General features: G+C 44.7%; 1 pseudogene; it reads right to left on the bottom strand.

Moving 5' to 3' along the window:
• LOC131351578 (solute carrier family 12 member 1-like) overlaps positions 1–2,419 on the bottom strand; it is a 41,829-nt pseudogene extending 39,410 nt beyond the window's left edge.
• Positions 2,420–10,766: the final 8,347 nt, after the last annotated feature.

Raw genomic sequence — 10,766 nt, 5'->3', positions numbered from 1 at the left:
GGAGTTGACTCTGTTCTGAAGAATCGTTTCAGTGAACAGCCGGTAATAATGGATAGATTTTTAAAAAAGAAAGAAAGAATGAAGAATACAAAAATGAGAGAAGTTAATATTGCAGTTAGAAATTTGTAAAGGAACTTTTATTAAAACAGCCATTTGTTTTCAAATAATGTAGTGAAGTAAATATTAATATAATGGAAATAATTCAATAAATAATAATTATCCTTATATTTACCTTCATTTCAGTACTGATGATGATGATGATGATGATGAAGGCATTGTGGGTTAGCAGGAAGGTTATGTGATTATTTTATTAGAGTTAGAACAGAGTGGTACAGCTCTCTTTTTGATGTGATAATAGTGTTCAAATAAGATGATATTTTATTTATAAACTATTGAAAGGTGCTGGAAGAAGTGTGTACAAATGTAACGCTGTTTATATTATATTACACTATTATTATAGTGTGTATATGTGTGTGTGTGTGTGTGTGTGTTCACCTGATCCTGCTTGCCCAAAGACCCATGAAAGACGAATGAAAAGCATCACACCCCAAATATTCAGCATACACCTCACCTGCACAACACACACACACACACACACATTATATGCACTGATAGTACACACAGGAAACAGTGTGTGTGTGTGTGTGTGTGTGTGTGTGTGTGTGTGTGTGAAATACTCACCAGAACTCCTTTGATCCAGCCGAATTTAACGACACCCTCGGCTTTTTCTGCAGGTGGAGGAACTTCGATATCATCACTCACTACAACATCGCTCCCTTCACTGTCATCCAGAGCGTCAGGGATGTCCACATCTCCATTCTAACACACACACACACACACACACACACACAAACAAACACACACACAAACACACACACAAACAAACACACACAAACACACACACACACACAAACAAACACACACACACACACAAACACACACACAAACAAACACACACACACACACACAAACAAACACACACACAAACACACACACAAACAAACACACACACAAACAAACACACACACAAACAACAGTACAATTAAAATAGGATATGATCAGTAACTCAGTCATAGTTCTTACCCTAGCCATAACCCCCCAACACACACACACACACTCACACACACACACACACACACACACTCTCACACACACACACACACACACACACACACACACACACACACACTGTGAGTCAGCAGCACTTTCAGGCCTTGTAAGCATTAATTAGTGTGTGTTATGGTGGACATCTCATTACTCATAAACACAGGATTATTGATTGAGGCTGAAGAGCGTTACAGATCATTACTGAACATCTCATTTCTGAAAAAACACCAAACATTCATTCATTCCACATTCACTTAAATCATCATAATTAAGTATATAAGTGTATGTATGTATAAAGAAGTTCAGAGGAGCCTCGGTATAATCAGGTGAAGATGTCATGCATATGCAAATTAGGACCAGCTTAAACCTCGACATGCCCCGCCCCCTAACGTACTGAACACAATTGTCCTCTTACGTTAGATAAAGCTGTAAACCTGTGTGTCTCAGAATCAGTGTGTGTTTTAGTGTCATGAATGAATTGATAAAGTTTATAGTGAGTTAAAATGGCGTATAATTCTACAGCAGCGGCGTCAGTGCTTCATTATCTAATAAAAACTCTGTCAGGGCGAGGCGGTCACTCGAGACCTTGGGTCATTTATCACAGTGTAGAAGACGGACGGTTGTCCGGTTCTCTGTGTTTTTAAGGTTACAGCTCAGTGTCACACCTCACTAGGTGACACTGTGTTACTCCACTAATACTGTATGTCATTTTGTCTAGACAATAAATCATTCTCAGTGTCAGTGTTGGTGTGGTCAGTGCTGTTCCTAGAGATTTGTAGAGATAATGAAGATTGTGTTAAAGTCCAGTTCTACACTAGGGTGTGTTTGAGCTCCTCGTCACATCACTGACCTTGTGGAAGACCTGGTGAAGCTCCTGGAGTGAGGGTCTGATGGCTCGCTGGCCGCTCACACTCCCGGGGTTACGGTAGAAGTCGATGTTGGGCGCTCGGTCCAGCGTGTTGTGGCCAAACGCACTAACCACAGAAGGCCTTATGGAGCGATGCTCCATGTTTCCATAACCGTTACCAGAAAATGAAGTCTCCTCATAAAGCGGAGGATCGTCTTTAGACTTCTCGAAAGCGCGGTTCTCCATCTGTGATCCCGTCGGTTTAATCAGTTCAGCAGATCAGCAGTGGAATATCTCAGAAAGAATCTTCAGGAGTAGCTGCACGATTCACTGTAGCTGCTGAATGAATCACTTTGGAACTAAAAGGATTCTTAATTAACACACGTCTGAAGCAGGTGTGTGTGTGTGTGTGTGTGTGTGTTAATCCTTCTGGATGCAGAAGTTTGCTGATACTCTGAACGCTCTGCACTAACAGGCTGTTTATATATGGTTCATATCACTCCCTCTGACACATGATTGGCTCCAAAGGATTTTTTTAACACATAAACCCCAAAGATGCTGGAGGAAGGGTCAGGAACACCTCCAGTTCCATCAAAGAGGACACAGGACGTGTGTTTAAACTTTAACCAGGCCATAAAGCCCAGAGAAAGATAATAAAGCAGTGAGCTGAGGACGAGATCATAGATTATTAATGATATAGTGTTTGAGACAAAATGCACAATGTTTTATGATTTTGGGTCATTTATAGTTCTATTAATGTTCAATTAATGTTCTATTAATGTTCTGTTAATGTTCTATTAATGTTTTACTAAATCACTGAGGTTCCAAATTCAGAGTGAAAGATTTGGGTGGATGCGAGAAGAAAACAGACCAACAGACTGATCCAATCAGACAGACAGAAACGCCAGAAACCTGATGAGGAATTCAGAGTGAAGGTCATCTGACTCTTCACACTGACCCCACCTTCACTGCTGGAGTCTAATAATAATTCATTGTACGAATAATTCATTATAATTAATAACAGGAAGATCCAGCAATGAAAAGGAAATCAGAGCAACACTCCAAACCTGCTGGAAGACATAGACAGGAGATGTGAGGAGACATTAGGAGATGTGATGAGCTGTGAGGAGATGTGAGGAGCAGTGAGGAGATGTGAGGAGATGTGATGAGCTGTGAGGAGACATTAGGAGATGTGATGAGCTGTGAGGAGACATTAGGAGATGTGATGAGATGTGAGGAGACATTAGGAGATGTGATGAGCTGTGAGGAGATGTGAGGAGCAGTGAGGAGATGTGAGGAGCAGTGAGGAGATGTGAGGAGCAGTGAGGAGATGTGAGGAGCAGTGAGGAGATGTGATGAGCTGTGAGGAGATGTGAGGAGCAGTGAGGAGATGTGAGGAGCAGTGAGGAGATGTGAGGAGCAGTGAGGAGATGTGATGAGCTGTGAGGAGATGTGATGAGCAGTGAGGAGATGTGATGAGCTGTGAGGAGATGTGATGAGCTGTGAGGAGATGTGAGGAGCTGTGAGGAGCTGTGAGGAGATGTGAGGAGCAGTGAGGAGATGTGAGGAGATGTGAGGAGCAGTGAGGAGATGTGAGGAGCAGTGAGGAGATGTGAGGAGATGTGAGGAGCTGTGAAGAGATGTGAGGAGCAGTGAGGAGATGTGAGGAGATGGGAGGAGCAGTGAGGAGATGTGAGGAGATGTGAGGAGCAGTGAGGAGATGTGAGGAGATGTGAGGAGCAGTGAGGAGATGTGAGGAGATGTGAGGAGCAGTGAGGAGATGTGAGGAGATGTGAGGAGCTGTGAGGAGATGGGAGGAGCAGTGAGGAGATGTGAGGAGCGGAGATGAGCAGTGAGGAGCTGTGAGGAGCTGTGAGGAGATGTGAGGAGCAGTGAGGAGATGTGAGGAGATGTGAGGAGCAGTGAGGAGATGTGAGGAGCAGTGAGGAGATGTGAGGAGATGTGAGGAGCTGTGAAGAGATGTGAGGAGCAGTGAGGAGATGTGAGGAGATGGGAGGAGCAGTGAGGAGATGTGAGGAGATGTGAGGAGCAGTGAGGAGATGTGAGGAGATGTGAGGAGCTGTGAGGAGATGTGAGGAGCAGTGAGGAGATGTGAGGAGCGGAGATGAGCAGTGAGGAGATGTGAGGAGCTGTGAGGAGATGTGAGGAGCGGAGATGAGCAGTTAGGAGATGTGAGGAGCTGTGAGGAGATAGGAGCTCTTTTATAGAGAACATCTCAGTCTGTGGATTTAGAACCAGAGGTGTGACGTCCACATGGATAGAACCTGAAAAATGAAAACCATTTTAACTTTTCTGAGAGAAGCAGTGGAACAATCTTCTATGCCTCTGAAATCTTTTACACATTTTAGATCTTCTAGATCTGTACTGAGATCTTACACAAGTATCAGGAGCTTCATCATACACCTGAAAGTTCCTAATTTCCTGTGATTTGGGGATTGATTAATGTTAGTATGAAATCTCTCTCTCTCTCTCTGTGTGTGTGTGTGTGTGTGTGTGTGTGTGTGTGTGTGTGCATATGTGTGTGAGTTTCTTGGTGAAAGTTAATGGTCCTGAATGTGGGTGTGTCCTTGGCACCCTGAGGTGTTGAGCCGAACATCTGAGTCATGTGAAACTTTCCACAGGTGTGTGTGTGTGTGTGTGTGTGTGTGTGTGGTATGAGTTAATGTGAAGTCACTAATAATTGGACATGATGTGGGTGCTTGTACACACACACACACACACACACACTTCCTTATTGTTGATAGTTATATGACCTGCAGAACAGATTCTGAGAAGTGACGTGTCCTTCGTGTGACCTTGAGAACGTTACAGAAAGATAATATAACACTCTTTATGGTCCAGTATAATAATACTACAGAAACTTTTCCATAATAATAATAACAACAACAACAATAATAATAATAACAATAATAATAATAATAATAATAATAACAACAACAATAATAATAATAACAATAATAATAATAATAATAACAACAATAATAATTTTAATTGTAAGAAAATATTTAATTATTGTTGTTTTTAGGGACAGTTATAGTAAATATTTTATAATAATATAATAATCAAATATAATTGCAGTGTGCAATGTGTTCCGATTGGCTCAGAGCAGTAGGCTGTGTTCTGATTGGCTGAGAGCCATACAGTGTGTTCTGATTGGTTGAGAGCAGTACCGTGTGTTCTGATTGGCTGAGAATCGTACAGTGTGTTCTGATTGGCTCAGAGCAGTAGGCTGTTGCAGTAGGCAACAGATTGGTTCTGTCTTTACGTCTCTGCAGTGTGTCTAGCAGGATTAAAGTGTGTTTGTATTAAAGTAGTTTATGTGTGTTTTAGCATTTGCAGTGAGGTTTAGTGTGATTACAGACACACTGTCCAGTAACTGCACTCTCTCTCTCTCTCTCTCTCTCTCTCTCTGTCAAGCTACATGTCCCACTCTAGAGCTCCCAGTGTTCTGAGTTTCCTGTATGACCACTTCTTGTTTCTGGACCTGCCTGATCCATCTAGATGCTCTACCAGTGGTTGGAGTCTCGTGCTCGTGCCCGTGGTGGTCATTGCTGCTGGGGATGGATCTGAATGGTCAGTCTGTGACCCAGAGGACTGCTGTGGATAGAACCACTTGGAAACCATCACACTGTCTCTGAACTGCTGTTGCAGTGGTCAGCTTTAAGCAGGAAGGAATTAGTGTTAAGTCTTTAATTAACTCAAAAACTACACTGACCTATTAGTTCCTCAAGAGCTCTTGGTTGCTGTTGTAGGAAGAAGATTATTTACATTTACATTATTTACTGTTCCTTTCTGAGTCTGGTTCTTCTCAAGGTTTCTTCCTCAGATCATCTCACGGAGTTCTTCCTGAGTACCATCACCTCAGGCTTCTCATTAGGGATAAATGTTAGTGATAAATAGTAACTTAACTTTAAACTTTATCATTTTTTCTCTGTTTCTATACGCTGCTTTGAGACGATGTCCACTGTACAGCACTATACAAATAAGTTGAAGTGAATTAACACAAAGTGATTTTATTTCACATGACAAATACAAACCCACAGTATTACACACACACACACACATCTTAAAGGTGCTGTACATCACTGCATGAAGGCACAGAATCTGAAAGTGACGGCACTAAAGCACACAGTGATAAAGTGCAAAGAGAAAGATCTATGGTCCTAAAACGACTGTCTGTCTTCCAAACACTAACATCTCACAGAAGAATTACAGAGAAGAGTCACTGAAACAACCATGTGCAACACACACACACACACACACACTCCATTACACAGTGTATAAATACTCCAGTGGCAAATCACCATCAAGAACAAAGTGTGTGTTTTCTGAAAAGATCTAATCTTCAGCTCTAGCATTTGGGATGAACCCGTTTCCTCCAGCGCTGCTCATCTCAGAAAGGTTCGGGGTTTCAGAACTTGTCGTGTATAGAGATGGAGGATGAATCACAGTGAGTCTCTCTCACACACACACACACACACACTTTAGAACACAGATACATATTAAGAGCTCTGGACAGCTGACGGTGTGTAATAGTCCAAACTGCTGCTCCACCTCTCTGTGCTTGTTCAAGGATATAATGTAAACATTTTCAATGCAGACAGAATCAAATGCACAAAGGGTTTCCTCCACTAATACCTTAAAGTTTTACAGCATGACATTTCAGATCAGATTCACAGACATGAAGAAAACACTGAGGTTTGAGAATTGCACACGGTTTCTGTGGTTTCAGTCACAATATTGAACTTTATACCCTGTTTCAAATGGTTCTTAATGCACTAAAGCAGATCCAGCACTAAAATCTGATATCATCTACACACAAAAGACCTTGGGAATGAACAGCAACCCTTTCAGACAGTTCAAATATCCTGGATTGTTGCATTTTTCCTACCAGAAGATCAGTTCATTTCCAGAGGTTTGTGTTTTGATATTGTTCATCATCAATCCACAAGCAGGTCAAAGGTTAGTGTGCCAGGCTGCTGTATGTGGAAGAGGACAGCTTCCTGGGTCTCAGAGCAGGCAGATGTTAGCCTTTACTCCTACCCGGCTTGTTGGTAGCTGTCTCATGATAGCAGAGAGCTGGCTGGTTTCAAATCAGGGAAAAAGGGGGCGTGTCATGTCCATTAAAATCATCATGAAACATTTTCAGTAAAGTTCCATATTTCCCACATTGCAACACATTTAACCAGATGTGATTTCAGAAGATGTGAAGATTTCAGGTATGAGTGCAAAGTGTGGTCACATACATAAGAGTTGAGGAGTTGAAGAATCAGCTAAATATCAAAGGCGTGGCCTCAGATATGGGTGTGGCCCAAAAGTTGTCATGTCCTCAGGAAAGTCGTGGCTCTTGGTGGAATTCTCTTCTGAAATAATGGTATGATTTCTGCTAACAGTCTGGCTTTAAAGAAAGCTGTGGCCTCATTTAATTCTGTGGCCTCAGGTAAGGCTGTGGTATTAGGCGAGGGTGTGGCCATGGGCAAAGGCGTGGCCTGAGGTGAGGTGTCAGTTAAGGGCATGGTGTGAGGTAAGCACATGACCTCGAATGTGCTTTTAGTTATGGATGAAGATGTGATATCTCTTAGAGCTCAGGTTCCCAACCCTGGTGCTGAAGTATTCCTGTCCTACATGTTCTTCTGCTCCTAACACACCAGATTCAACTCATCAGCTCATCATCGTCCTGAGTTGAAGTGGGTGTGTTAGAGCTGGACAAACACTAAAGTGTAGTAGAGAGGGTTCTACAAGATCAGGGCTGGAAACCTGTTCCTAAAAGGATGGTCTCATAAAAGTGTGTGATGTGAGATCAGGGGGCAGGACCTCAGATAAAGACGTGACCTCAGGAAAGATGTGACTTCAGGTACAAGCATGATAAAGCTATAATCTCAGACGATCCTTCCATTCTGGATAAACATGTAATATCTGATATGGGGCATGGCCTCAGGTAGGGGCATAATCTCAAGTGAGGGCATATTCAAACGTCCCTTTCTCAAGCCCCTCCAATCCATCGCCCCAGTGCGAGGAGGGCATGCTGCTATAGGGGTCCAGAAGGATCCGGAAACAGCGGACAATCAGCAGAGCAAGAAAAACCAGCAGCATCAGGACGAAGGCAAACACTGTCTTCTGTTCCAGAGTCAGAGTGTTCACCATCATCTCACTGCCGCTCACAAATGAGTGGTTATAATGCACGCTACACATCATCACCACGGTCACTGTTCATCCTGAGAATGCCGAGGAGCTCATAATCAATAGAACACCTAGAGAACAGACAGAAAAACACATCAATTATTCTCAGGTAAAAAAGAACATGAATATTTTCTTTACTTAATCCCTCTAACTTCTGACCCTGGTCCTCAGTCTTGTATCAGATTGTCAGTCTTAGTCTCATGTCTCTGGTCTTCTCTGTCTCAGATTGTTTCCCTTATCGTATGTCATTCTCAGCCCTTTATTCTTGCCTCAGTTCCTGGCTCTGAGCCTGTTCTAGTCCCAAGCTCTGCCACTGATCTCATCTTTGATCACCTGACTAACACAGTCTCAGGTTCTGTCCTCGGTCCTCAGTTCCCCTTCCATTACTGCTGCTGTTAGAGTATGTCCCTAATCTCCTGCCATTTCCAGCACCAATTCCCGTCCTTTCCTATCCTGGTTTTTATCCTGCTCCCTGATCTAGCTAAGACTTAATAATGTCAGCGCCAGAGGCAAGGCCCTTACTTCAGATCCTTTTTCTCTGTCTGTCTCTTATACAGTTCCAATACCTCTCCAGTACCTATACCTATCTCTTTGGTTCCATTGTCTGTCCTCATATCTGATCCAGTCACAATTTCTGTCCCAGTCCCTGGTCTAGTCCCAGTCCCTGTTCTAGCACCGGCCCCTTGCTCTCCTCTCCTGATTCATCATAGTTCTCATCTTAATCCTAATCCAGTCCCTGTCACAGCCTATAGTCCTGTCTCATTCACTCTCTAGTCCCAGTCCCAGTCTTAGTCCTAGTCTCAGCCCCTATCTAGTCCCAGTCCCAGCCAACTGTCTCAGCCCCTCTCTAGTCCCAGTCCTAGTCCCAATCTCAGCCCCTCTCTAGTCCCAGTATCAGCCCCTCTCTAGTCCCAGTCTCAGCCCCTCTCTAGTCCCAATATCAGCCCCTCTCTAGTCCCAATCTCAGCCCCTCTCTAGTCCCAATATCAGCCCCTCTCTAGTCCCAATCTCAGCCCCTCTCTAGTCCCAGTCCTAGTCCCAATCTCAGCCCCTCTCTAGTCCCAGTCTCAGCCCCTCTCTAGTCCCAATATCAGCCCCTCTCTAGTCCCAGTCTCAGCCCCTCTCTAGTCCCAATATCAGCCCCTCTCTAGTCCCAATATCAGCCCCTCTCTAGTCCCAGTATCAGCCCCTCTCTAGTCCCAATATCAGCCCCTCTCTAGTCCCAGTCTCAGCCCCTCTCTAGTCCCAATATCAGCCCCTCTCTAGTCCCAGTCTCAGCCCCTCTCTAGTCCCAATATCAGCCCCTCTCTAGTCCCAATATCAGCCCCTCTCTAGTCCCAATATCAGCCCCTCTCTAGTCCCAATATCAGCCCCTCTCTAGTCCCAATATCAGCCTCTCTCTAGTCCCAATATCAGCCCCTCTCTAGTCCCAGTATCAGCCCCTCTCTAGTCCCAGTATCAGCCCTATCTAGTCCCAATATCAGCCCCTCTCTAGTCCCAATATCAGCCCCTCTCTAGTCCCAATATCAGCCCCTATCTAGTCCCAGTATCAGCCCCTCTCTAGTCCCAATATCAGCCCCTCTCTAGTCCCAATATCAGCCCCTCTCTAGTCCCAATATCAGCCTCTCTCTAGTCCCAATATCAGCCCCTCTCTAGTCCCAGTATCAGCCCCTCTCTAGTCCCAGTATCAGCCCCTCTCTAGTCCCAGTATCAGCCCTATCTAGTCCCAATATCAGCCCCTCTCTAGTCCCAATATCAGCCCCTCTCTAGTCCCAATATCAGCCCCTATCTAGTCCCAGTATCAGCCCCTCTCTAGTCCCAATATCAGCCCCTCTCTAGTCCCAGTAGCAGCCCCTCTCTAGTCCCAATATCAGCCCCTCTCTAGTCGCAATATCAGCCCCTCTCTAGTCCCAGTATCAGCCCTTCTCTAGTCCCAGTATCAGCCCCTCTCTAGTCCCAATATCAGCCCCTCTCTAGTCCCAATATCAGCCCCTCTCTAGTCCCAGTATCAGCCCCTCTCTAGTCCCAATATCAGCCCCTCTCTAGTCCCAGTATCAGCCCCTCTCTAGTCCCAGTATCAGCCCCTCTCTAGTCCCAATATCAGCCCCTCTCTAGTCCCAGTATCAGCCCCTCTCTAGTCCCAATATCAGCCCCTCTCTAGTCGCAATATCAGCCCCTCTCTAGTCCCAGTATCAGCCCCTCTCTAGTCCCAATATCAGCCCCTCTCTAGTCCCAGTATCAGCCCCTCTCTAGTCCCAGTATCAGCCCCTCTCTAGTCCCAGTATCAGCCCTATCTAGTCCCAATATCAGCCCCTCTCTAGTCCCAATCTCAGCCCCTATCTAGTCCCAGTATCAGCCCCTCTCTAGTCCCAATATCAGCCCCTCTCTAGTCCCAGTATCAGCCCCTCTCTAGTCCCAATATCAGCCCCTCTCTAGTCCCAATATCAGCCCCTCTCTAGTCCCAGTATCAGCCCCTCTCTAGTCCCAATATCAGCCCCTCTCTAGTCCCAATATCAGCCCCTCTCTAGTCCCAGTATCAGCCCCTCTCTAGTCCCAATATCAGCCCCTCTCTAGTCCCAGTATCAGCCCCTCTCTAGTCCCAATATCAGCC

Source organism: Hemibagrus wyckioides, linkage group LG04 (genome assembly GCF_019097595.1).
Source record: "Hemibagrus wyckioides isolate EC202008001 linkage group LG04, SWU_Hwy_1.0, whole genome shotgun sequence".
NCBI lineage: Eukaryota > Metazoa > Chordata > Actinopteri > Siluriformes > Bagridae > Hemibagrus > Hemibagrus wyckioides.
This window is presented reverse-complemented; position numbering and strand designations above follow the sequence as displayed.